General features: G+C 40.0%; 1 protein-coding gene across 1 annotated transcript in view; it reads right to left on the bottom strand.

The window, feature by feature from the left end:
• htr2cl1 (5-hydroxytryptamine (serotonin) receptor 2C, G protein-coupled-like 1) overlaps positions 1 to 26519 on the bottom strand; it is a 137680-nt gene that overhangs the window by 67094 nt on the left and 44067 nt on the right. Inside the window, exon 3 of the mRNA XM_055021337.1 lies at positions 7846 to 7936. The gene's annotated coding sequence lies outside the window, so the exon portion shown is untranslated. The remainder of the gene's footprint in view (positions 1 to 7845; positions 7937 to 26519) is intronic.

Here is a 26519-nt window from a genome sequence, read left to right as displayed (position 1 = left end):
ATTGGTCACGAGAAAGTCAATTTCCACGACAAAATGCGAATTTTCCAATTTGGTTCAGAAGTCTGTGAGAAATACTTGTATGTGTTCTGATGTTAGAAAGTTACAAATTTGAAAAAATGGTAAATTTCCCCCTTAAAACGCTGAAACGTTCACATTCATTTTAGACGTTTTTGAGAAAACCCTGGAGGTTTTCCGATGTCGGAAAAGGGCCCATTTTCACATCAAAATGCAGAAATTTTCAAATTCCTTTCTGAAATTTCCAAGAAAACCTCAGATATTCTCCAAAGTGATAAAGTAAAAAAAAAATTGCTGCCTAAAAATGTTCAAATTCATTTCAGAAATTCAAAAGAAAACCTTGGATGTTTTCTGATGTTCAAGAGGTGACACATTTGCAAGAATGTCACCACATATCTTTGTTTTAATGTCACATTTTGGTTCAGTTGGTAGTGACGGTGCACAATGTGAAGAAGCTACATTGTCCTGGGTTTGATTCCTGGTGTCAGACCATTTGCCCACGCACACACTGAGGAAACACATTTGTCTTGCCACAAAAACAAAAATCTAAATGCGTAAAGTTTTCAATATTTGTGTCACTGCCACAACATTTGGCCAAGATTGCAAACAGTTTCTGGTTCCTTTGTCTTTGTCTGGATTGTTGCTTTGAACATCCTCTCTGGCTGAGCAGGTTTCAGTTGTCCTTGGATTAGTTTATGCTCTGCGCCTCAGCAGACTTAAAGGGCTTTGTTTTTCTTCCAGCCGGCCGGCCTGCCTGCCTCCGGATAGAGTCTCTGCATCTGGCTCGCTCGTCCAATCCCTCCATCCGTTTCACTCCATTCGCTCATCCCCAGAGACATAATTGCACGGGTTCAAAGAAAGGAAAGAAGAAAAGAAGAGCATTGCAGGAACACCTTCTGAAGGGATTTTTTGTGCAATTGTCCCTTTAAATATTTAAAGTTACCTTTTCCAGCAGAGGAAACTGTGCAGTAGAAAATGGGACCACTAGTCTGGAGGCAGATCCTTGTTCTAAAGAATCTGTAGCTCATGTAAAATACTTCAGTCCATGTTTGGCCCACCGCGATTCATATGCCTGTCCAATTCTGAGCTTGTTGTACTAACAAGACACAAAACGAGCTACGATTTGACGAATCTCAAACTCTGTGTCTGTGGCTCGAATAGATTTCATTGACGTCAATTAGAAGAAACAGAAGAAATGTCAACTTTGGACTAGCAACTAGCATCCAACAATTCCTGTTAATGTTAAAAATAATGTTTAAAAACATTGGTTTTTACACTGCATGCCCAAAATGCTGCCAGATGAAGGATTTAAAAGTTGTCAGAGCCTATTTAAGGATTATGTAACCGAATGTTATGCTAGTGTGAGAGACACCCAATTTGTTTTGTTTATAAGTTCATTCATTGTTCATTCCTTCTGAACTTGGTTAGGTTTTGTGTCTGTCTCGTGCATTGATCTTTGGTACTCATATTTCCTTTATGTCAGTGAATGTGTCAGTGTGGTGTGTGTTCCTGGAACGTGCCGTTTACTCGGCAGTATACTGCTGGGGAGCGTTAGGCACCGAGTGTCGACAGGCTGACTTTTTGTATAAAGGTAAATAAAAACCTTTTTGTAATTTGCAAAGACAACTCTGGATGTCATCTGTACTTGAGCCCAGCAACACGTGACGAGTCACTTTATTCCCTGAAGCTGTCAGCGCGCAGAACAGTGGTTACGGCGTTCCAGTGGAAAAACACCGAACCCCAGTCTTCCTATGTGTTCACATACTGACTGTACTATAGTCATATTGTGATTCTCACCAAAGAGATTCTTTGCTGTGACTGTTACTGAATGAAAAACACCCTATAACAAATAAACAAACAATGCTTTGCCTGGTGGGGATGCAAGTTAACACTTTAGGGTGGAAGAAGTATGGGTCGGTTTGGAAGCCAGCAATTTCCAACTTTTGTAAATTGCCCTGTCTATGAGCCCCAATCAGGTTTGTTACATTCACAGACCAGTTATCCAACAAGAAGAAGCCACGAATAAACGGGTAAAAACACTTGGGGAAATAACTTAAGTCACTCTGTTCGATTCTCCCATCCTTCACTTCCGACAACCGAATGATAAAGTGAGGCGATTGTAAAGGTTAATAGTTTGAATCATGCAGAACTGACTGTTCCATAGCAACTATCAGAAGACATTACCCAGAACTGCAGCAGCTCATAGCAGCTATGACCTCATCTATGACATAGATCTATGACATCAAAGAACATCTGAGGCTATAAAGGCTTGCGTCTCAAAACATCAGCTTTCAGTTGCTCTCTTCAACAGTTAGTTTTGTGTGTAGGAAAGATTTTTGATATGGAAGAGGTTTTAATCACAGCTTTTTTCCCGTTGTCGTTTGGAGTAGGGTATTTGGTAACAACCGGACTAAGAAAGGTGATTAACAGAGTATTTTCTGACATTAAATTTGATACAGGGACATCTCAGGACGAGTCCCTGGAAAATTATGATAATTTTCTTTTTGATTCTCCGGCTGGAGAAGACGGCTCAGAGGGAAGTGCTTCCTCTGAGCCGATTGACGATTTTAATGCGTTTTTATTTAATCCTTCCCCGGCTGGGGAAGATGATGCAAAGCAAAATCTGAGCTGTCAGAATGACTACATCGACGACTACGATGTCATTGACGCTTATCTTTTCAGGTCTTCCCTACATGGGAAGCAAAGTTGCAATTTGACGAAAAAGACTGCTGTGGAAGTGGAGGCTTCGTCTGTTCTTGGCCAAGAACAGTCTTCGAGTATGGAGATACCGAGAGGTGACAGTTCTGTAGTCTCTTCTTCTGCAGCAGAGACTACAGTACATACTTCCTCGACTGTGGAAGTTTCTGATGAAGAGAAGAACGTTGAGGTCAGACGTGATGCTGAAAAGTGTTGTTGTCGGTTGTCTTGATTGACAGCATTTTACATCTGCCTAATTTTTAGCAAGCCCAGAGATATTAGTCATTGTGATATGGATGGATATATCAATGAACAGTGAAAAACTCTCAAAAAGTGTAAGAGGGAGTAATGACAATTGTCCATCCATTTTCTTCAGCTTATCCGGCTGAAGAAAATGCCGGATAAGCATTTTCTTCAGCCGGTTGGAGAACCTTCAAACCTTGAAGGATCTCAGCTTGCTCCAGTCTGCTTGGTCCGTTCTTATAGAAGCTTCACTGTCCAGTCTGTAGTCCTGATGAACACCAAGGAGTTTAAATCCTTCACCCATCATGGAAATTTCACAATCCACCAAATTGTTCATAAATTAAGGAAACTGATTTGCTATGACAGCAGACAGATGTCTTGGGTTTGAATCCTGACCTGGGTTCTTTATGCACGGGGTTTGCATATTCTCCATGAGCATGAGTGGTTTCTCTCCGGGTGCTCCGGCTTCCTCCCACAGTACAAAAAGATTTTGGGCACATTAGATAGAAAGTGCTTAAGTTGGTTTGTGCCTTTGTGATTTCTGGGCTGTTCCCATTCTGTCTAGTTTCTATCTGAAGTGTAACTTTGTGTCTGATGAGTAAAACTTCAATCCAGCAGAGTGTGCCAGTTAGTAAGTGATTGTAAACACACATCAAATTAGCCATTTCCTGAAAGAAGAATGTCTCAGACAAATTGTTTAATCCCTCAAAATTAACATTACTTTGAGTTTGTTAATGCGGGGATGCTAACTAGGATTCAAAGCCAAGACATCTTTCTGTCCGCTGTCATAGCAAATCAGTTTCCTTAATTTATGAACAATTTGGTGGATTCTGGAAAACTTGTGGCGATGAGTCTATTACAGTCTGCTGTAATGCTCAAGGAAGATTGAAGGTTTGTTTTTTAAAAGTGAATTCATGATTGGGATTTCATCCCCTCAGTTAAAATCAACTAACATTTAAAGGTAATTGGGGCCTGTCCATAGCAATGCATAGGGGGAGCAGTGACTGGGTATCTTTAATATTATTATTCTTGATTTCTTTTTCCGTGATGGTTAATGCAGCTCGTGCCGCTGCGTGTCCACCCAAAAAAGTGGTATGAAAATGTGCGGCTCGGCGCCGGTAGGTGAGCTATCACTTTCAGTGGGATTCGGAGTTACATTGGCGACGTAAAAAGCGATAAACAAGCAAAATTTTTGACAGTTACAAACTGCTGAAACTAGAGTGTAATTGTTTTGTTAGCGTGTGGGACGGAGTGCGATTTTGATCCCAAATAAATTTTGAAATCCCTGTCACGCCCACAAATATCGCCCTATCAGTATCAAACTCGGTCATGACATTGATACCCATGCCTGCTCTGGTAAAATGTTCTCGAAATTTTGCTAAGGCTCACGGTTTTCTGTCAAGGTGCTTCAGAGGGATGTCATGGGACAGGATTTCCACACGCTCAGCCAGATTGACTTCAATGTCTGAAAAATTTCAAACCTTTTTATCTTATCACTGTTATTTCTGTGAGCGAGATACAGATATGAATCGTGGCAGTATCGGAGATGACACATAGCCCTCTCATACGCTACAAACGGTTTTCCGATACGTGTCACGGTTCCCGAACGGGAAGGAGTTGTTGAGACTGCTTCTTTTAAATCAAACTGGCTGACCTCAAACTGATAGAATTCTGTCAGTTTGAAGCAACTGAAACTGACAGGGGATCCATTACCATAGCAACGGAACACAACAGGGCCAAGCAGCTGATTAGAAACTACAAAAACGCATCACTGTAGTTTTTACTATGGTGGAACTCTGGAATGAGCTAGCTTTTAGAACTACTTGTTTAAATTGAGAACTTTTACATCATGGGTAATTGCTTCTTGGGGATTATTAACACACAGAAATGTGTGTTAATGCACATTTCTACTAATGTGCATTAACAATAGTAGAAACAATAGCATTTCACTGGCCCCCACTAGGCCACCGCTGAAGGTAGTGTAAAAGATTAGCCTGCATTGTCTTTGGGGTTAGGATCAGCATATAAAACGCTTTTAGCCATTTTTCTTACTTGTTAGCTGTGTTTAGGATACTGAATGTAGTAAGTCAGTTACAGACAACATTCTAATGATACCCCACATGCTACTGACAGCATTTAGGTTTACATTAGCATTTTGGCTAATTTTAGCTTACACACCCATTTTAACATACTGAATGGTGGGAGTCCATGTTAGTAAACATGCTTGTGATTCTCCACAGGCTATTTGTAATTTTTTAGCCAAGCTTAGCATTGATGCTAATTTTTAGCATTAGAACGCTGGCTCCACAGCGAAAGGCTCGCTTTGGCAGGCCTCAGTTAAATTTCTTCAGGAATTTTCTAGTTTATGAATTCATCTTCATTCAGTTTGATAGATGAACTCTCACCTTGCCACACATTTACAGCTTTTGTGTTCGTGCTGGCGACAGAATTTGATACATTTGTTCAACACACACAGAAACTCATCTACCAGGTATGTAAACATACCATTTGTTGTTGAGACGGGGACGGTATTAAATCAATTTTCCAGTTCATCCCTAAGCTACACACCTGAAGCATAGCCGCTCCTGCTGTTCAGCCTGTCTGCTCACCTGTATAAATACTCCAGCTGTGCTCTTCCCCACGAGCCTCTGAACCAGAGGTCACCAACCTTTTTGAGACTGGGAGCTACTTCACGGGTACAGAGCAACACGAAAGGCTACTTGTTTGATACAGTCTTTTTATCTATCTATCTATCTATCTATCTATCTATCTATCTATCTATCTATCTATCTATCTATCTATCTATCTATCTATCTATCTATCTATCTATCTATCTATCTATCTATCTATCTATCTATCTATCTATCTATCTATCTATCTATCTATCTATCTATCTATCTATCTATCTATCTATCTATCTATAGATATAGATATATAGATATCTATATCTATCTCTCTCTCTCTTATATGTATATATATATATATATATATATATATATATATATATATATATATATATATATATATATATATATATATATATATATATATATATATATATATATATATATATATCCCCGCATTAATCAGAAGTTCTTAGCTCACAGAGTTTTAAGTTTGAGTCCCTTTTGGTGTTTTTCTCTGTGATTCTAAACTGGCTACAAGTGACTGAAATAAACAAAAGCAAACTGATGGATTGTTGCAGTAACACCTGCAGCTGTATAGCACTGAGTACGGAGTACTGTTTTTCTCCCATTCTGCTGGGGAGCGTTAGGCACCGAGTGTCGACAGGCTGACTTTTTGTTTAAAGGTAAATAAAAACCTTTTTGTAATTCGCAAAGACAACTCCGGATGTCATCTGTGCTTGAGCCCAGCAACACTAGTCTGTCGACGCAACATCCTAACGCGAGAACCACTTCTTTTTTGTACTTCAAAGGAAACATCTTGAACACACAAACTGCTTGAAACATAGATCTTTGTATCTGAGGCTCCTACTGACAGCTTAAATGTTCTTTACCAAATTGTACGTTGCTTTCCACTGAAACACACAATACTATCCCAGCCGCTGCTGCTTCGGTCGTCAGGCGTTTGGCGACAAGTGATTTATGTCAGCGAGGGCACGCTAGATATCAGCCCCAAAAACGAGCAACTGCTTTTGTGTCAAATGAGCTCATCAATAAAAGCGGAGCTGAGTGAGCCCAGAGAAAAAGCACGGTGAACTCCACCTCATCGGTTATCGGCGCGCCCCGCTGGCCGCGCGCGCTCACGCAGAGCAGCCAGAAACTGAGCTGATTTCAGTGAAGACATCACAGTTGGCTGGAAGCTGTACATTTTTCAAAGTGAGAGACAGCTTAAGAGTAAAAAAATAAATAAATAAAAACAGGCAAAGATGGGAAGGAAGAAAGAAAGAGAGAAAGAAAGAAAGCAGGCGAGAACGTATGTGTGTGCGTGTCTTTAAATAGACACCCTCAGACGCAGAGGGAGACAGGAGGACAGAGAGGTGAACATGGCAGGAGGGAGAGGGGAAACCAGGCGTCCGCTGGAGGGACATAATTAACAAATCCGAGTTCGTGTGTGACGGGTGATGTGACCATGTTGTACCTACTGTGTGTCTGCCTGATTTAGTGTCTCTGTTTGTGCGCTCGGGAACAGATGGTGCCAGTGAATCCTCCACGCAGGCCGGTTTTGTGTGAGCCAGGCCAAAGCACATGTTCAGCCTCTCCCTTCCGTTCATGACGTTACATTATGAGCGCAGCGGCGCCCGCGTGTTTGTGTGTTGTGATCTTGTTTTAGAGAGATCCGACTGTGTGTGAGCAAAGCTGATCAATAATGACCAAGTGATAGAGGGAGACGGATCAAACAAGTCCCTGGTTTGACTTGACCTCAAAAGTCAAACCGTTATTATTATTGTAATAATGATAATGATAACACAGACCTTTGGGCACTTAAATAACTTAGAAACATCATAATATGTAGGAGAAAACATAAAATATCATCTCCTTCCTAAAAAGTCAATTTTTTTGGTAAAAGTTATTTTTTTAGAGATATTTTGGCAAAACAAGAAAGACCAAGTGGAGGTTTTCTCTAAAAAGTCACTTTTGGCGAAAAGATAATCATGCTTAGGTTAAATATTCTCTTGAACAATTTTAGTTTGTGTTTTCTCTGACATTGCAAGTAAAAAAAACCAATAAAGAAATTACTTTGAAAGTGAGAACATCAGAGCGACGACCAGCTGTTCTGACGTTTACAACACGTGAAAACGGAACAGAAAATGTACACGTTTCACAAACATCATCCTGAACAGAGCATGAATGTTTCCCACATATTAAATTCTGGTTAAGTCACGGAGAAAATGCATATTTTAGGTTTTAAATCGTATGAGCTTCTCACCCTCAGGATATTCTGTGTGTGCGGTCTCAGACTCCTCGATGTTTTCTGTCGGTCGTGTGCGAAGACGTTCAGGCGCTTCTGAGGAGTCAACCTAAAACAAACCAGGGAAAATAATTAAGTCATTAAACAATATAATAATTACATTTGAATTTTTATGTCACATTTGGAACAATCTTTGGAAAACAACAACCCTGAAAGAAAATACATTTTGATCTCCACTAACTAAGTGTGCCTCTTTTTATAGGGATTGATAAATGATTTTTGGTGATAATGAGAAAAGTAAACTTCTCTAGGCTGAAACAACTAGATCACATTGTTTCAAGAAAATAAGACTTTTATAATCTCAAGCTAATGAGAAACTTGAACCATAAACAAAGCATCATGATCAATTAAACAAAAAAAAAGCTTTGTTTCTTATCAGAACGCATCATTCTCAAAAGTAAACCCAAAACCAAGCGTTTTTCGTAAAATGCTGAGAAAATCCAGAGTTTCCTGAAACTCTATAAGGAACACAAACAGTCTTTATCGCAACCTTACAGGTGAAATAATCTACCAGTGGAACTAGTAATGTTTCATCAAAATGAAGGGATTTCTGCCTTAATACAAGTTCCAACGTTTCAAACTCATGACTTCAACCCTGCAACGCTGATGGCCATTTACTCATCCTCAACTGCACCGTTTACCGTCGGCGGCCGAATGCAGCGAGCGCACCAAACTGCAACGTTGACAACTTAAACGCGGGTTGCGTGACAAACGATCGTCCCTTTCGAATAATTGCCTCGTATAAAAATGTCAGTGATGCGTTGATTCTAATGGATCTTGATCCATTTTGCCCGGGTCTGTTCAAATCACATGCTCTGCTCGACAGCAGCCTCTTCTCAGTAGAAAGATATCCCTAGTTAACCAATTAGCTGTGTGTTGAATTGTTTAATCGTAATGATGTGTTGAACACAGAGAAAAAACTCTTAATATTTGGGAACATAACAGGATTTTCAGAGAAATAGGCTCGGCCAATTCTAGGCCTTCTCATTCTGTTTTACTGATGCTTTAGAGACGCAAACATCATCTCTTTTTTTTTTTTTAACTTAGACGTCCATTTTACTCCTATATGTTCTGACAACATTCATCGGCGCAGACTTGAGGCCGTTATTGTGCTTCATCAAAGCGCGGCTTTTCTTTGTGCCTCTTCATTTGTCGGCTTATTGTTCTCCTCTGCTGGCTGTCAACTTTTCATTGGTCGAAGACGGGAACAAAGCTTCACACGGCGCCTTTGTTTGAAATAATAATCTTTTTTTTTTTTAATCGCCTTTTAAGATCCGGTCCGAGAAAAAATAAAACAAGAGACATGAAAATACTGGAGAAGTGCTAAGTGCAGTTTCCGGATTTCAAAAAGACTGGGGATAATTTACAGAGATTTGGGAAAGAATGTCATAACTGTGTATGATGATACAATCACCAATTTTAGGGTATTAAAATTTTATGGAAAAGATCCACACGAAGTAGTTAATAATCGTGAAATAGAAGGAAACATGAACATGTTTTTAACTTTAAAACTCTTTTAACAAAGACCAACTCAGAAATAAAATGATTGTGACGTTGATGTAATGCCTAAAACATTTCTTCTCTCTCTTGGTAAGAATATTTTCAACTTATTCTGAGTCCTTGACGTCTGCTGTCAGCCAGTTCTTTTCATTCGTCTCTGGATCTCTCTCTCCTTTTACGAAACAGAAACAAACACTTTTGAGAAAATGTGAAGAAAAAAAAAATCTACTTTTCCCAATCTACCTTTCTAATGCAGACGTGGCATTAACTCCCGACTTGTGTGTCCTTCTGGGATGCCGGGTCGGTATCGTGGTGATGAAGACAGATGGACGCTCTACCGAGTCTCCAAACAAGTTTGATCGCCTTGTTGAAAGCTCCTCTGCATTGTTTCCAATCATGGGAACATCTTTTATCTTTGAGCAACAGTTTTTCCACTTATCATTCAGCAAACAGTAAACATCCAACAGCCCTCCAGGCTCAGAGTAAACTCCCTAAAGACAGGCAGCACCTTAGTGAGTCACCGCCAGCAATCCATTTTGGCAGAGAGAGAGAGAGAAAGGAAGAGAGAAGACTAATAAGCCCGAAGGAACCTGGAGCACAAGCTGGTTCCAAAAAATTGTAAACAGTGTCTGACCCAAAATGGAGGCAGTCCCTAAGCTGTCCTGTGATGAGGCTGTTTTTCTGGCACCCGACCTCCAGGCTTCTCTCTCCTGGGACTTTGCGCATTAATTCTTTGAAGCCTTCCTTCAGACTCGAGGCGCAAATCCAAACTGTCCCTGTAAACTGTGGACTTGCTTTTCAAGACGGGGGAATCATCTGATGAGGTTACATCTGCCTTACTTGAAGAAAACCTAAATATACATTCTGGAAACATTTTAGGATCTTCCTCAGGAAGTTTTAGATTCCTTGTTTATGTCTTGTTAGGAAATTAATCGATTTGATAAATGAATCAAATAGGTTGCTAATTATTTCTCTCAGAGCCAACAGAGTCATCTGACCCATTTAAACCCACCGGTCACAAGAGTGACCAAGAAATTTATTTCACTTTCAAGAACTCCAAATAGCTTATTGATAAAATTTTCAGTCAATGTTCTGCAAATATTGAAAATTTAGAGTGTTTAGATAATACTGATGCAGCATCACATGTATAGAGTAAATTATTAATTATGACCAGAGCTGTTTATATCTCGGTTGCACCTTGGAGAGAGAAAACCTGCCACAAGCCTCCCAAAGAAGAGGCTCGTAACGTATGTTTAAACAGACATACAGCAAAGATTTTTGGTGCACATCATCTTTAAAGTGTCTCCTTATGATATTTACCTTTGCATTTACAAAACTTGGTTTGGTGTGTGAGCAGGACGTATAAACATGTTGACACATTTGACCTATAGGTATGCTTATTTAAATACATGCCATATTCTTCCCATTCCCAACTTCTTCCTTTTTAAGATTAATTTTGAATGTGGTTCTTGACCTGTTAGACTTAGTGATGGCCAGAAAAACATACAACAATGTAGTTATGATGGAAGATGGACTCCTTAAATGATTTTGGTAGTAGTGGCTTAGATAGGGACTGTAAGAGGGGAAGATGGGCCATTTTCCAGGCCCGATTTTAAATGCTTATGATCAGTTCATGGGAAAAGAGGATGATCTCCCCCTGGCACTCTGTTCCTACCTGCAAAGTTTATGATGAAGGGAAAACTGTCTGTTTGACAGATGTACCCTTTAAAACTAAAGAGGATCCAAATGAGGGTCTGACACAAGATGAGAAACTGCTGGTCCAGTAGAAAGACAACAATACTAGAAGAAACAAAAATGAGGAAGAACTGCACAGAGACTGATGCCAAATAGATCAATGAGCACATCAGAGGTGTAGACCTGGAGTCACAATCAGGTCCAAGAAGTGGTGGTGGCCCCGTCCCAAAGGTTCACCAGTAAATACGGTGACTATAGCTTGTGGCCTCGATCAAGAGGACAATTCACCCGCCAAGCCTGCCGGTGGTAGTCAGCGGACCCGGTGGTGCCAAGCTATGACTGCCTTACACACACAGTTTTTCATATATTGTTTAATTATTTCCCTGTGATTAGTTCAAAGGGCTATCAATGAAATCTGATATTAAGATTTTCATGTCTGGGAAAAATTGGGGTTTAAACGGGCTAATTAACAATTGAAGTTAATTTACAATTCTAATAAGAAAATCATGTTTATGAACTTTACTGTCCTCTAATTTGATTCATTCCATTAAGTGTTCAATGAGGTTTCCTGAAGGAGGTTTTACCATTAGTTAGGAGGACTTTGTGGAAAAAAGGTGATGAACCAGTTCAAGGAAGAATAACAGGTTATCTTTAATAGAGATATTTATCCTACCATCTCCACAACACATACAACCCCAGTAAAAGACATTGAAGCTTCGTGACAAACTAGGTAAGTCTGTGGAAGACACAAATACTATTATACAAGGTTATCTGTGCCCGAACATGGCCAAATGGGTTCTGTCCAAACTCACCTCTGTGGTCTCCCTGGAAGTGATCACCTACACAGCCGTCCCAGAACAATTCCACCAGCTGCCATTTTGGGCACTTTGAAGACGCTCATTTCAGATTTCATCAGTGACCTCACGCTGTCAAAGGCCAAACTGATTCCACCTTGGAGTCACCAATCGTCACTTGTAACTCTGAGACCTGCTGCCAGTGTTCAGTAGGAGGTGCATAAGGTCAAGTGTATAATCAGAGGCAAGCTTGTCATTTTCTTCCCCATCCACAAGGTTATGGACCATTAATTTGTCCCAGGAGTGCGACTGTCACCTTTGAGTGTTGCGGTAATGGCCTCGCATCCGAGGTACAACGTGGTCAAGTTGAAAGGTCACAGTGTTTTGAACTTTCAGAATAAGTTTGGAGTGAGTTGCTGATGTACATTTGAATCTGTCCAAGGTATACTTTTTCTCCACAGAGCAATGGGACCACACATCTAAGTGTTTATATGCTACAACCAGCTCCGGGTACCTTCAGTTACACTAGCTTTTGTCTAAATCAGCAAAATTAGAATAAATACATTCTCAAGAGACATTTTACAAAGAGCAAAACCTGAGACCTTCTTAAGACCAAGACAGATCTCGAAAATACAGATTCATTTAGGAGAGTAGATAAAACGTGGGTAATGCAAGAAACACTTATGTTTAGCAAACTTTTAGAGACTGAAGTTATGTTTAAAACATCACATTTTCAATTTCTAATGTCATCTTTTTATTTTCTCTTCCAATAAGAGCAACAGGAAAGGAAAGCACCAGCAGCTGAGATCCCTCCAAGGCGGTCACCTTGAACCTGCCTGTTATTACAGCAAGTTATTAGCAAAAGCACCCAACATCCGATCTGCCCTCACACTGTAAGAACCAGGGTGAAAGTCACTGCAGTGGACAGCAGGAGAAAAATAAATGCATGTGTCACACTCATTCATATGCAGTGACGAGGTTATGACTATAAATTGTCATCTAAACTTTCCAACCTTTACATGTCTGGAAAAACAGCTGCCCTACTTGGTATTCACAGAATAATTTAAAAGCTTAAACGTCTCACAGAAACGCACAAGGTTAACAACAAGCATTGTAGGACGGGGCAGAGAAAGTGCTTACTGCAATTAAAATATGGCTTGAATCAATCAAAAGATTTGCTCCATTGGGAAGCAGAAGCTCATACATGGTCTGCTTTTCCAATATGTGAGAAAGAATTGGCTATAATGTTTCAATTCACATGATATCATTTTTTTCATTCTTTAAAGGAAATAAAAATGACTATCGCAAATTACTTCAAATGATAAATGAGCTGAACTTAAAAGGTGCTTTTCCAGTCATTTTGACCACTCACAGCTTTTACATTAGAGTCACAGTCACCCACTCACAAACACACACACCCATTAATACGCCGATGCGCAGACCGATAGACAGGATGAGGCTAAGGTCCTTGGCCAGTGCACAGGAGGAAGCGGAAATCAAACCCACACCCTTCCAATCAGACGACGAATACGCCGCCCACAGATCCACAGTTATTTCAAGACATCAATAATTCTGAAATCGATGCCATGTTGCATTTGCCAGAATTGATGTATGAACAGTGGCTGCTTTCCCATTCACCACATAATTCTGCAATTTGACATTTCTACTACAAATCTGCTTAGTGGAAACGGCAATTTTGAAAGAAAAAAAAAGTGTTTTCTGTTATGCCCTAATCAGATGTGGTCAGATTTGATCAAAGAGTTTTATGTCATTTCTAGGCTAAGTGACATTTTAAAGCACAATAACTGTATTATCATTTCTACAGTATTATAAACTGTTTTTTATTTCACCAAATATTTGTTATTTATTTATTTTTTGTCTCTTTCTCTTTCTTTTATTCCTGAGCTGGGTCATAGCTTTTCTGGGTGGGCTGGATGGCAACAAATAAACCACTACAATAGCCTCTGCCTTCACTCTTTACTATCTAGAGGCATCTGACATTTATTATGATGAATATACATCTTCTACCTGTTGAATGCCACAATATTGACATGTTAAAATCATATTAGTCATTAGAAACCACTTCAGTACTGAGCATGAAATCTTGCAGCTGAAAATAAACTGTTGACTTTTATAGTAAAAATGTAAAGCGGCTCTTTAATGTAAATCCAGCAAGTGCAAAGCAGATTAAATATTCATTTTACATTTACCGAATGTGTTGGGAACGTAACAGCTTTCATTTGGTTAAGTACGATTATGGATGTTTCTGTTGCATCCAGCATCGCCAAACTTTTCTTTTTTTTTTTCTCCAGTTCATTTCCCGAGGCTCTGCAGGATTTTTTTACATTTATTTTTCATTTCTACGTGCAATAAAAGTCAACATGGAAACACTTTGAACTTACTCGCAAGGAGGTAATCCATCACAATAAGTGCTTAAATTGCATTTGCTTCTCCTGAAGGTTTCCTTATCTCTGCGCCAGTGCAGTTGCAAGCAATAATTACCCCCACCAGGCCTGATAATGCAAAGCATTCATGAGTGTAGGCCAGCTAATTTAATTTGTCAATCTTGTTTTTCTTCGCTCTGATCACCGATTGGTGGAAAAGTGGTTCGGCGTGCCTGTGTTAGCCTCTTTAAACGCTTTCTTATGATAGGAGTCGAAAAGGTTTGAACATGTTCCTCGATGGCCATGTTGTGCTGCACTAATAACTGCAAAAAGACCCAAACCCTAGATAATCCATTCGACCTTGTGTTTGACCTTGATATTGAATTTAAGACTGAAATTACCTTGATTATTAAAGATTTAAAAAAAACACCGGAGTAAGTGTTTATGTTTTAAGAGTAGCCCTCTCGCAGCAGCATTTTAATGAATGATACTGTCTAATACTTTTCTGACAAAGTCTTTCAAAATACACAAATACATGTACATGTTAACACCGTGCATATGTAACGGGTCTTTGACATAATTACGGAGCAAAAATAACAATAAGAGGCTGCAGCAATGCAGGCGATACAGGCTAGAAAAAGAGAAAAACAGAAGTTTAATTAGAATGCTGCTGGAAAGATACACCGAACAATTAGATTATATGTTGACTTCATTTCTGCAACACTTCAGATAAATGGGGTTAATGTTCTTATGAGAGGGAATAGAAAATGTGGGGATTAAGTAAACTTTTATATATCCAATCCACCGGGGAGCCAAACAGAAAACCAGATTATCCCAGTGTGATTAAGCATGGCTTCCATCTTGCCAATGTGTGTTTCATAAAGCGCTGCTCTGTGCCCAAATATGTTTTCTTGCTCATTTGCTTCGTTGTAATGGCCTTATTTAAATCCAGGCACCAGTTCCCCATAATACAGCAGAACCCACATTGCTACAGAAGCTGAGCCTTGACGTTGCTATTCTGTTGACTCTGATCAGTTCCCAGACAGGCAATGATTCATCAAGTTGGAAAAATTCAGTCGTTGTCAAATCCGTCCAAGCACTGCATGCACGTCTCTTACGTCTGTTTGACATCGGCCATCTTTGTTTTTTGCGCAGAGAAATCTGTTAAGTGGACTTTTTGAGAGGATAGGTCCTGTCCGACGTTAGCTCATCTAAACAACTGTAACCCACGTAACAAATTTTCTGTAGACTTATTTTTACCTTCTAAGCATTCCATGGAAGCCAATGCTGCCACTCAATGAAAGATTCCTCAACAGGATACTGCTGTTTACGTCGGCGGTACACTGCCTGAGCCGCAGGTCCAGGCTCAATGTTTCAATGAATGAGCAGTGATATTCCTTTGTATGGATGGAGAAATGTTTAACTTACTGGAAATGATCTCCATCACCTTTTTGGGGAGCGTTGGACCCACATTCTCAACAACCTCTCACAGCAGTGACCTCAAGGCGAAGGACTGAGTGACCGTTTCACCAGTAGGAACAGATTGAGCCTCAATCAACAACGGTGAATTACAATCTCTCTTGTGATAGAGAGAAACACATTATCTATCTTTTAAAATCATGTTTGCTGCTATTTTAAATCAATGTAGTGCTTTAATATTGCAACTTTGAAACTGAATCATCTAAAAATAGGTTGATGCAGATTTTAGTTCCAAATGTAGTTTGTTTCAGTTTGTCACTGAAAAACAAAGGGCCAGTATTATGTATTTTCCAGGCACCTAGTGCCGTTTTATGGCAAAATCAAGTAATTTTTTTTACCTTCACAAGTTATAAAAATACTATGTGTGTATATATATAAAATGTGACTTAAAAGAAATTTGACTTTAAATCGGGTCTCTGTCTCTTTAAGAAGCTCCTGCTCTTTCTGAAACTCCGCCTTCAGGAAGTCTTCGCAACATGGCTCCTCTACATTTAACAGCGTTTTTACCAGCGTTGAAAAGAGAAATAACTCGTATAATGACCTCAGGATATGTGCAGTTCAACTAGGTGTTTGCTAATTATTGGTGCTAGTCTGCAGGAGCTGAGTGGAGGAGTTCTGTGAAGTTGAAGTTTGAGGGAAGAGCTGGGCTCAAAGACAGGGCTAGGTCCACCCAGGCATTTTGCACAACTGAATGGTTGCCACGGGAGATAAAAACATTTTCAAAACCTGCATGAAAGAATCAAAGCAACACCCCATGTATGTTTTTGATAAGGGAATAACATCATCACATGAAAAAGTTGATTTTGACATAACACTGCCCCTCATAATATTTCTTGAAATCATGATTTTAACTCTAACAAGCCTCTAGTGCTTTTATTAGCTCTAGACCGAAACCTTTTTAAGCCCACTTGAAATGTAGCAACCCTACTTCTACTTGTTTGCAGTGTCTCAGTACATATTCGCCAAAGAGTCCAAAACGATGCCAGGTCACGATTGATAACTGTAACTTGTACGTGTGCAGCATAAAATTTCTTTAAAAAGATAAAAAATCATCACAGACATTTAGTGAGAGAACTTGCTGAGAATTTTGCCAAGTTTGAAACCAGACCCAAACGCAGAAAGTGAGAATGTTAGCGCTTTAAATTGGACAGTTTTGGAGAACCGAAGTCCGAATTGAGCTCAGAGAACCAAATGTCAAAGCACCCTGTGAGAGAAGCAGACAATGTGGGCTGACGGATTTTGTAATCATTTCTGGTGCAGCGTCAGATGGGAATGAAGATAGATTGGAGCCAAGAGCGGACTGGAGGAACTGGTAAGAGCGGGAAGCTGGGAAACAGATGGGACTCACACGCATCCAACTGGAAGCACACACCCAACACACACAAACAAGTAATCAGATGTATGTCTTTTCACACTTTTCCACTGTTGGTGTAAACCATCAAAAGTATGAAAAATATATTTTATTTTAAAAAAAACACTTTGTGAAACTTCATTCAAGTGTATGATTTTCATCTTGATTAGAAAGTACAAACCATCTCAAAGTTCACTAAGTTACCACACAGTGGTAAAAATTGCAGCAGCAAAACAGTGACTGAATATCTTTTCCGTTTCACATGAACATGAATCACTTAAAGCAATCTAAAGAAGCTGTAACACTGCACAAAATACAACGTCTTACCAAGTATTTTTGTTCTAGCTTCCAGTGAGAATACCTTACCACACTTGAAATAAGTGCAATAAGGTAATAATTCATTGCACCTTAACTTACAAGAACCTTTTCAGAACCTTGGTAAGGTTCTGTGTTTTCGCAGTGGGTTTTCATTTGCACGGCCGTGGCGGTGAACGACTCGTCACTTCCTTTGCTGAAACGACCAATTATAAATCTCGAAGTCTTGCAATCTGTTCGTTTCTTCGAGCTTCGGTTATCAATATTGCATTGTTTCTGGTCCAAACAAGCTCCTTCAGGCAATTGTTATTCTTTCAGCAATTGGATCCTTATTGTTGAAAGAATAATAAGAATAATAATGATACAAACAGTCGTGGTGATGACTAATCTGAAGGCAAGCCAGTCTAAATTTTGATATTAATAAACTGTGTTCATGAATATTACTTGTAATTATACTTAGTGAGATGTGCAGTGAAGATGCAAAAGAATACTGGAATATTTTGCGTCACAAATGTTGGAAGCATTGCACCACCTTTGAATCGTGGATTCAAAAGCTCTTTCTCCTTTCATTTTCGATTTAGTACAAACATGAAACATAAAAAGAAAATCCCGATCATCTGAAAATTTCATGTGCAGAAATTATTTTTTTTTGTGTGTGTGTGTTGCGGGTGTAACTTGAGCAACTCAGACAGCTAAACTTTAAAGTCTGGCATGAACAGATATAGATAGAGAGAAGAAGAAGCAATCCTCGTCAGTTCATTATTTCCCACTCTGTCTGTGTCCCTTCCCTTTGCCTTCATCTCTTTTTTTTTCATTCTTTTCCATTATCTCTGTCCCCCCAACAGTCTTCCCCAACGCACGTTTCTTAACGTCCATTACTTCTCCATTAAAATCCAGCGTGACCCATGTAATTGCATCCAATAAGTGGATCCTGATGGGGGGAAAAAAATAAATACAATTTATATCCAAATCCATCATGTTTGCGTCGCGATGCGCTGTGTGTGGGTCCTCTGTTACGTGTCAAACCAAACACAGATAATGTTCTCTGTCAGAGCTTTTATTGCACACTTTGGCCAGCGCTGGGTTGTGCCAGCTGACTGCAGCCTTGACCAATGCAGATAACGTTCTCACAGACCCTCGTTCCACCTTTTCAAACTGCTGCGCATATGAAAGAACAAAAGTGTGTGGCAGAAAGATTTAAATTGTATTTCCAGCCGTAGATAAAGATGAAGTCCAAAGTGTGTGTGTCGGTTTTTGAGAGAGGCGACGTCATTTGAGCATAATAGACAGTGGGAGGGGTGTGTGTGCGTGTGTGTGTGTGTGTGTGTGGGTGTGTGTGTGTGTGTGGGGGGGGGGGGGGGGTGTGTGTGTGTGTAGGTGTGTCGGAGAGAGAATGAGGGAACAATGGAATGAGCAAAAAGAGCCAAATTGTAAAGTGGAGGGAAGGTGCATGTGTTAAGCAGGCTTACCTTACACATTTTGGATGGATCAGACTTCATTGTGTTAACACACAGTCATGGGAATCCAGGCACTTTGGATTTTTTTCATAATTTTTGAATGATAGAAAAACATATTTGTTGTAAGAGCAGCAGAAGAAACAATGTGTGTGTGTGGCTGTGTGTGTGTGTGTTCATGTGTGTGTGTGTGTGTGTGTGTGTGTGTGTGTGTGTGTGTGTGTGTGTGTGTGTGTGTGTGGGGGTGTGTGTGTGTGTGGGGGGGGTGTGTGTGTGCGTGTGTGTGCGTGTGTGTGTGTGTGTGTGTACGAGAAGGGGAGGAAGGGAGAGGAAAAAATCTGGGCGACTCCACAGGTGATTTAAAATTCATGCCATGCAGAGCAGCATCACTATATGGCTGAAGAGGGAATGATACAAAAACACAGAATACGTGACGGGAATAAACCCGGCATATTCACTGCACTTTTGCCACGCCGATGCTGCATTTGTACTGCTGGAAAAGACTCCCGACATCTATGAGCCGAATGGAACTCCATACGCAGATGTTTTTCTCACACGGACTGGAGAAAGTACTGACACAGAAGCCCCGCCGTCCTGCATGTTTTAGATGTTTCCCTGCTCATTCACACATCAACTGGAAACATGTGAAGGAGCCAATATAATAATAATGGAGTGGAGTGTGAAGCATTTACATGTGCTGTATCTTACCCCAGAGGTTGAACAACAGAGGAGAAAAAGATGAAGTCCAAGGAGTTTTGTTAGCACTGAGCTAGCAAAGCTAACGAGCTTAGCTAACAAAACCCCAAATTAGTGATGGATTGGGATCTAGCAATTGAAACTATCTGCTCATTGGAAGTTTTCAAGTTTATGTTTTTAATTTGAAGGCGTTTTATACAGTTTCCTCTTTCTTTCTTCACGTTCTCCGCTGATCTGCAGCAGTCACTGCTGACGTGAGCGGTGGTCATGGTCGCGATGTGAATGTGTGGATATTTCCTGTCACCTCTCACAGTGTTGGGTGGCTGCTGGATGTTTGCAGCCTGTAAAATGTAATTTTTCTTATTTTTTTCTTTTTTTTTTACTGTTAGCGTCAACATAGTTCAGCTAGGTTAGCCATTAGCCTTTAAGCTGTTAGCCAGATTATTTCTAGACAATGTCCTACATTGTTCAGATTCAGACAAAGGGAACAAATACTGATGTATAGGTTTATTTATTCACCTGTGTTTTTTTTCTGAATAGTAAATCAGAGCTTTAATTATTATTTTTATTTCTGTATTTTCAGAAACTGCTCTGTTCTGTATTTGGAGCGCGCCGATGTAGCCACGATTCTTCAGTAAACCCTCATAAACCTGCAGATGACCGGCGTAGTTGTTAATTAGGCAAGAAGCGAATAAATAAATCAGCAGCAGAGGTCAGTGTCTTCAACCCTGCTAGTACCATAGTTGGTTGCCATAGAGACCGAATGCAGGCTGGAGTAGAGACACTGCTGACAAACGAGTGACTTTAAATCCCTGCTGCCTGCTTATCGATGTTGTAGATGCAGATGAAGCTCCCAAATGTTGTTTTTCTGTTTGTTTATTTCTATATAAAATGAAAATAAATAATTACTTGTTTTTTTACATGTTAATTTGCTGGGGTATCCAAAATCCAAGTCAAGCAATGACGCGCAAGCTTTCTAAGATACTGCCTTGTCAATGTACTATAAAGCAAAGGTAATGAAACTCCAGAAAAAAGAATCCGTTAAGCACAGCCAAAAGTTGCACCTGACAGGTTTAATAATTTGTGAAGCCATTTTTTCATCCACTCTGACCTTTGTTTCGTCCACAGCATGGAAAAGCTAAAGTACAAGCCACAGCAGCACCGACAGAAGCTGCCCACGCCTTCCCTTATTTTAGAGGGAAGGTGTGGACAGCTTCTCATGTTGGACTTATAGAGTTAAGATTTAGAAAAATAAGATTTCTTCATACTGAAGATGCACCAATCTATTGTGTATCTTCTTTGTTGGTTCTTCTGACTGCACAGCCAATAGAGGTGAGTAGAAGTGACAGGAAGTCAGACGCTACAAAAGGTCATGCAAGAAATGAAAGCCAAAAATCCTAAAAGGAAGTAGTCTTGCTGTCAGGAGTAAGTTATTTGTCCAGACAAAAAATAAAATAAAAAATAAAAAAAGTAGTGGGTTTACCCTTTACATTTTTCAGCATTCATCTTAGGCTAAGCCACTAATTTGTTTCCTTTTGTCATGCTCTCTTTTTCTCAGCGTTTACTTGGAGAAAATTGTTTTTTTTTTCTTTCAAGCTCTTGGATCTTTGAACTTGAAAAAAACTCAAGGGTTGCAAATACTTTTGCGAGCCGCTGTATTTAGCTACTTGCTAAATAATCGAATGGTTGCCAAGACTTAATTACTAGTTCCAATAATAATTGTCCCAATATTTGTTCCAACCAAAACAAGACTCCTGTTGCACAACACTGCAATGTGTCACTGCTGTGTTTAATTTCAGGCTCTCTCCTTTAATGCCATTAATCTCTCGCTGTCCTTGAATCCTGCTCTTCCCTTTTGGTTTGCTCCGCACATACCGTTTTGTTTTCATCTTCCCGTAAGTCTCTAAAATGGTCCTGTCACATCCCCCGCTGTCCTTTTGTGTTTACTGCCACGCGTCTTCTCCGTGTCACCTTCTCCGCTTTGCAGGCGAACAAACACATAAAACTTGAAGCAGTCTTCTTTTATTTTCCTTTGTGACCGAGGGGAATGGAAATACAGTAAATAATACACATGGGACATAAAATTCTTATCTTTGGGAATTTTCCCGCGTGCTGACTCGTCTCTCCAGGATCTTATCATCAATGCGCAGCGACTGCGACATATTTCTGTTTCGCCTGTTTTCATTTGACCAAAGTCCCCAAGGCCGTATTTCTTGTCTGATGCGTTGGTCTGTAGAACAAAATACAATCAGTTTTTTGTTTTTTTTCTGAAAATCTTGATCGCCAAGCACGCTCACCGAACTCTGCTCGGTCATACTTCACTCAGCGTTCCTTTTCTTCTTCTCACCTCCACCATGTCTGTTCCCATCGCCCACTCGTTTTGAAGGCCCACCAGCGACTCAATCAACGTGTCAGATGAATATGAGGGACACATCTGGCTAACAATGAGCTGACATAATTGTGGCACATTATGGAGAAAAACTGTGAGAACAGTCCCAACAGATTAATTAGCTTGACTGACTCCGTCAACCGATGTTGATGGGTGACGCAGTCGCCTCTTAAAATAGTTGGCTCCACATTGCAGATGGCAGCTCAGAGCGAGAATGTGTTTGGTTTTCTTCTGCCTCACTGGGTGCTGTACAATACGTTTTTCCAGTGTTGGAAAGCTGGATAAGATCTTTTTCCTGGTTTTGACAGTGTTTAATATACTACCTAAAGCGCCAAGATAAGCAGTACACTTGGTAGACGAACCCCGAGTGGTGGTCTGCTGCAAGTGGCTTTTTAGATGACTGGGAATGTTGTTCAGCGGTGCGCAAATAACAAACCTGACCGCTAGAGATAGCCGACTTAATCTATTCAAAAACATGCTCCTGACAGAAACCCTGAACTCTCATTCACACCAAAATAACTCCTCAGCTTGTTTACAGTCAGGAGACACGGACCTCCAAACCTGACATTGCAATCAGATTAGCTCATAAACAGGCAGGTTCATGAAATGGACAAGCGGTTGCCTTTTGCCACAAAGTGCAATACAAAGTGTTGGATGCACTTTGTAGTAAGGTGCACTAACACTGGTCTCTGTAGCAGTGAAGACATATTCTCGCAATCCAATGGACAACTCATCTGGGTTTTGACCACACTGCATAATAGAAAAAGTTTAATAGAGTGAAAAGGTGTTTCTAAAGAGTTGAACTCAGTCCCTTAGCGACACCAAAAGGGACTCAACATGCCAAGACATTTTGGACAATTCATGCTACTGGTTTGTGGGAACAGTTTGGAGAAGGTCCAACATTTCTTCTGCAGTCTTGCATGGCTCAGGCCATGGCCGTCAAGTGCAACACTTGTTTTCTTGTAACGAGTCTTTTTGAAGATTTTCACAAGTGGTCCTCGTCTCTTGGACAACTCTTCTGATAATAATTTCCACTCGTCTGTGTGGGTCCGGTTTATGGTGTAATAATACGCTTTCCACTTCCTGCTTATGGCTTCGACAGCTCGGTGAAAACGTCGGACGTTCAGAAAGTGGTGACCGGTTTTGCCCATTGTGAGACGTTCCTTTGCAGGCCATTACCTGGGACTGAACCAGCTGACATCAATTCATGCTAAAAGGCAGGATTGCTTTCTTTTTACTGATAGATTTCAGTTGGTGTCATAGCCTGTTTGTGACTCCCTCTCTTTATGAGTTTGGTACTTTTGTCATTCCATTTCATTACACATTTGTAAGTTAATTCACAGACATCTGTGGCTGGATTTTTTTGCGAACTGGATGAGTTGTTACCGACATCTGGTGAGAATGTCACGCCAGTTGCACCTTCAGAAATGCATTTTCTTAGAAAAATGCCCTCAATACTCTTTTCAGGAGGCAATGTTGCTCACTTGCAATGCATGCAAAGCAATTCACAGGTGTCTGTTCGGTTTTCATTGCAGTAAGAAGGAGACGTTCTGTAATGCATTACAAAAAAATGAGAAAGTAGAAGGCGAAAAGATAAAGCAAGAGCAAGAGTTGGTGTTTTATAGTTAGGGGGTTTGAAAACCATCTTAAAAGAACTCAGAGGTAGAAAATAAAGCTTTGGCTTTGATAACATTTCGAACCTCTGGGCCATGTCTTTGGAAGTGACGGCGGGCTGATAATAGAATAAGGTGAGGAGACCCACAATGCTGCTTTTTCTTAAGTTCCAGATCATATCACCCCACATCATGTCGAACACAATATGTTTAAGCCAAATAACTGCTGACGTCTGAACACCTATGATCTTTTAAGTTTGAATGTTTCCGCAGTGGTTAGAGGGAAAATAATCTGCTGTTTCCATAAAAGAATAAAAGTATAAATACCTTTGATTTTATTTCACGTTTTATCCTGAACTTCTGAACTTCATTGCACTTTAATTTAGGAATGTTCCGATCCAATTTTTTCACTTCCAACACCAATACAGATATCTTTGACTTAGAATCAGCCAATACCAATCAGATGCAAAAAAAAAGACAGAGCTGAATTGACTCAAAATGTTTTTTGTTTTTTTTTTAAACACAGATATGAATGCACTGAATTGCCAATTTATTTGATAACTTTTCACCAGCACACTGCACTAAAATATACCAAGAACTTCACAAGCTTGGTCTAGCATGTACAAACAACAGAACTTTAATTTGTTCATTCAATTTAGAGCATAACAGCCAATGTAACAAATAAGCATAGACAGTATTTTGTCCTGTTAAGTAAAATGAATATTCGTAAAGCCCAACCCAGTTGTCCTGTGGAGGTTTGTGGAGAATAAAAACCCGTCAACCTGAACAATACCATCCTCAAAACGAAGCATGATTCATTAAAAATGAAATTAAACGGCTCTGACCAACGAAGATTAACATGAAGGAATGTTCTTCAGTCCAGTTGAGAATATTTGACACAGACATCTGTCTGTCAGCGCTGCCGAGATACAACTATTTTGAAAATGAGATTTGGCAGAAAGATTCATCTCTAGTTGGGTAAAAACGACATACACCAAAAAAAAAAACCAAACAAACAAAAAAACACCTGCTGTAATTTCAAAAATACAAAATCTGCGTGCGCCATAGTCCCTCCACTTCACAGCTATTTACCACTTTGAGTTGGCCTATCGCATTCGGTCCACCGGAGCCGTTGAGGAAAAACAAAAATTAATGTGCATTAATGTCCACCTCAAATGACTGAAAATGTGCTCAGAGAGTGGGTGTATTAACGAATTGCTTTTTTTCCCCTTTCTTTGCATACATGTGTGCTTTTCATTAACCTTGTCTCCCGAGTTTCCCCCGCGGCTCTGCTCGTGTTTGCGAAAGCTGTCCGAGGCAGCAGATCACCGATAAGGGAAATTAAAGTTGAAATTTATCACAGCTAAAAATGGTCCCGGCGCGCATCCTCCTGCGGATGGCATGTGTTCGCAGGGAGACGGAGGGTTTTTCTTGCTCTGACATATGCCTGTGTGCATTGGTGTGTGTGTGTGTGTGTGTGTGTGTGTGTGTGTGTGTGCGTGTGCAGGTGTGTGTGTGTGCGTGTGTGTGTGTGCACTTTATATATGGCTTTCTGCCTTCTCTGGAGAGACCCCACGCACCGTCTGTCTCTGACTGATTCAGTATTCATTGCCACAGAGAGACGGGAAGGAGAAAGAAAAACAAAGAAGGAAATAAAGGGAAGGGAGGTGGGAACAGAAGACGACGACGAAGAGGAAGAGGAAAAGAAAGAGGAGCAAAGGGGAGAAGTACAAGAAGCAGCAAGACGATACAGATGGAAGGAAAGGAACATAACTTTGAGGAACCAAAAGCATGTTCCGGCAAAGAAGTGTTAATTTTTACTTTTACTGTAAAATATTAAGACAGGTGTCTCCTTTAATGCACAATCTTTACATTTAGTGTCCTAAATTATATGAATTTTGCACTTTTTGATTTATTAGCCAATAAAGAGTAAAAAGGAAAAGGAAGTAGAGGAAGTCGTTTTCATGTTTCATAATTTAACAACTGGCTAACAGAAAAACTGAGTGATGTATGTTTATAGCAAATATACAGGGGCACATGGCACATCAAATAAACTATGTATGATAGTGAGACGCAGAAGACATAAGCACATCCATTTAAGCTTGACTCCTTATGCAATATCATCATCAGTACAGGGTTTCCCTCAGAAAACCTGCTGAGTCTGCTGTGAGAGGCGCTAAGCTAGTCCATCAACATTTTTATTTGTGTTAAAAATTTTTAAAAGTTACAAAAATACTGAGGTGCACAAAAAAGGCATCGTAATTTGCACATAATAGCATTTAAGGCCAAAGAGCTTAATCGGTCTTTACTGTCACTGGTGCTTCAAAAGCCATTAAAATAAACAATCAGCACTTAGTCTGGAGGGGGAATTAAAGCCTAGTAGTCCGCCAGGCTTATAATGCACTGGGGGAAACTCTGCTGTATGTAGAAAATATTACTTTAATGTCGGACATTTGGGAGAAAGTGTAAAGAAAATCTTATCAAGAAAACTTGCACAGTTTCACTGTTTCTTTGAGAAGTCCTGTTTAAAAGTTGCCAATACTGTTGTACAGTTTCAGTTTCAGTAAATAACGTTGAAACTGAAACTGTACAACATTTCCTTACTTTTTCTGCTCAGTGTGCATCCACTGTTAAAAGGACAGAAACAGGCTTGGGGCTGCTTCATTCCTTACTGAACTGATGCAGGTGATACTAGACCTGAACCGGATGCAAAATCAATCAATCAAGATCAATCAGACCATAGAGCCATTTTCAAAAAAAAAAGAAAATGTTTTTAGGTAACATTAATTAAGGGTCTGGACAATACTATTAATACTATTAATACTATTGGGGATATTAAAAAAAAAAAAAAACCATTTTGGACATATAATCTCTGTTCTTCACTTTCATGTCGCCACTTTCCTCAGCACCAAATCAATAGAGTTTGCCCTTCTCACTTACCCCGTCCTTCATTATGCTCTTC

This window comes from Poeciliopsis prolifica, unplaced genomic scaffold, assembly GCF_027474105.1.
Source record: "Poeciliopsis prolifica strain line A6 unplaced genomic scaffold, Auburn_PproV2 SCAFFOLD075, whole genome shotgun sequence".
NCBI classification, from domain to species: Eukaryota; Metazoa; Chordata; class Actinopteri; order Cyprinodontiformes; family Poeciliidae; genus Poeciliopsis; species Poeciliopsis prolifica.
The sequence above is the reverse complement of the archived record's forward strand: the minus strand, read 5'-3'. Positions and strand labels throughout refer to the sequence as shown.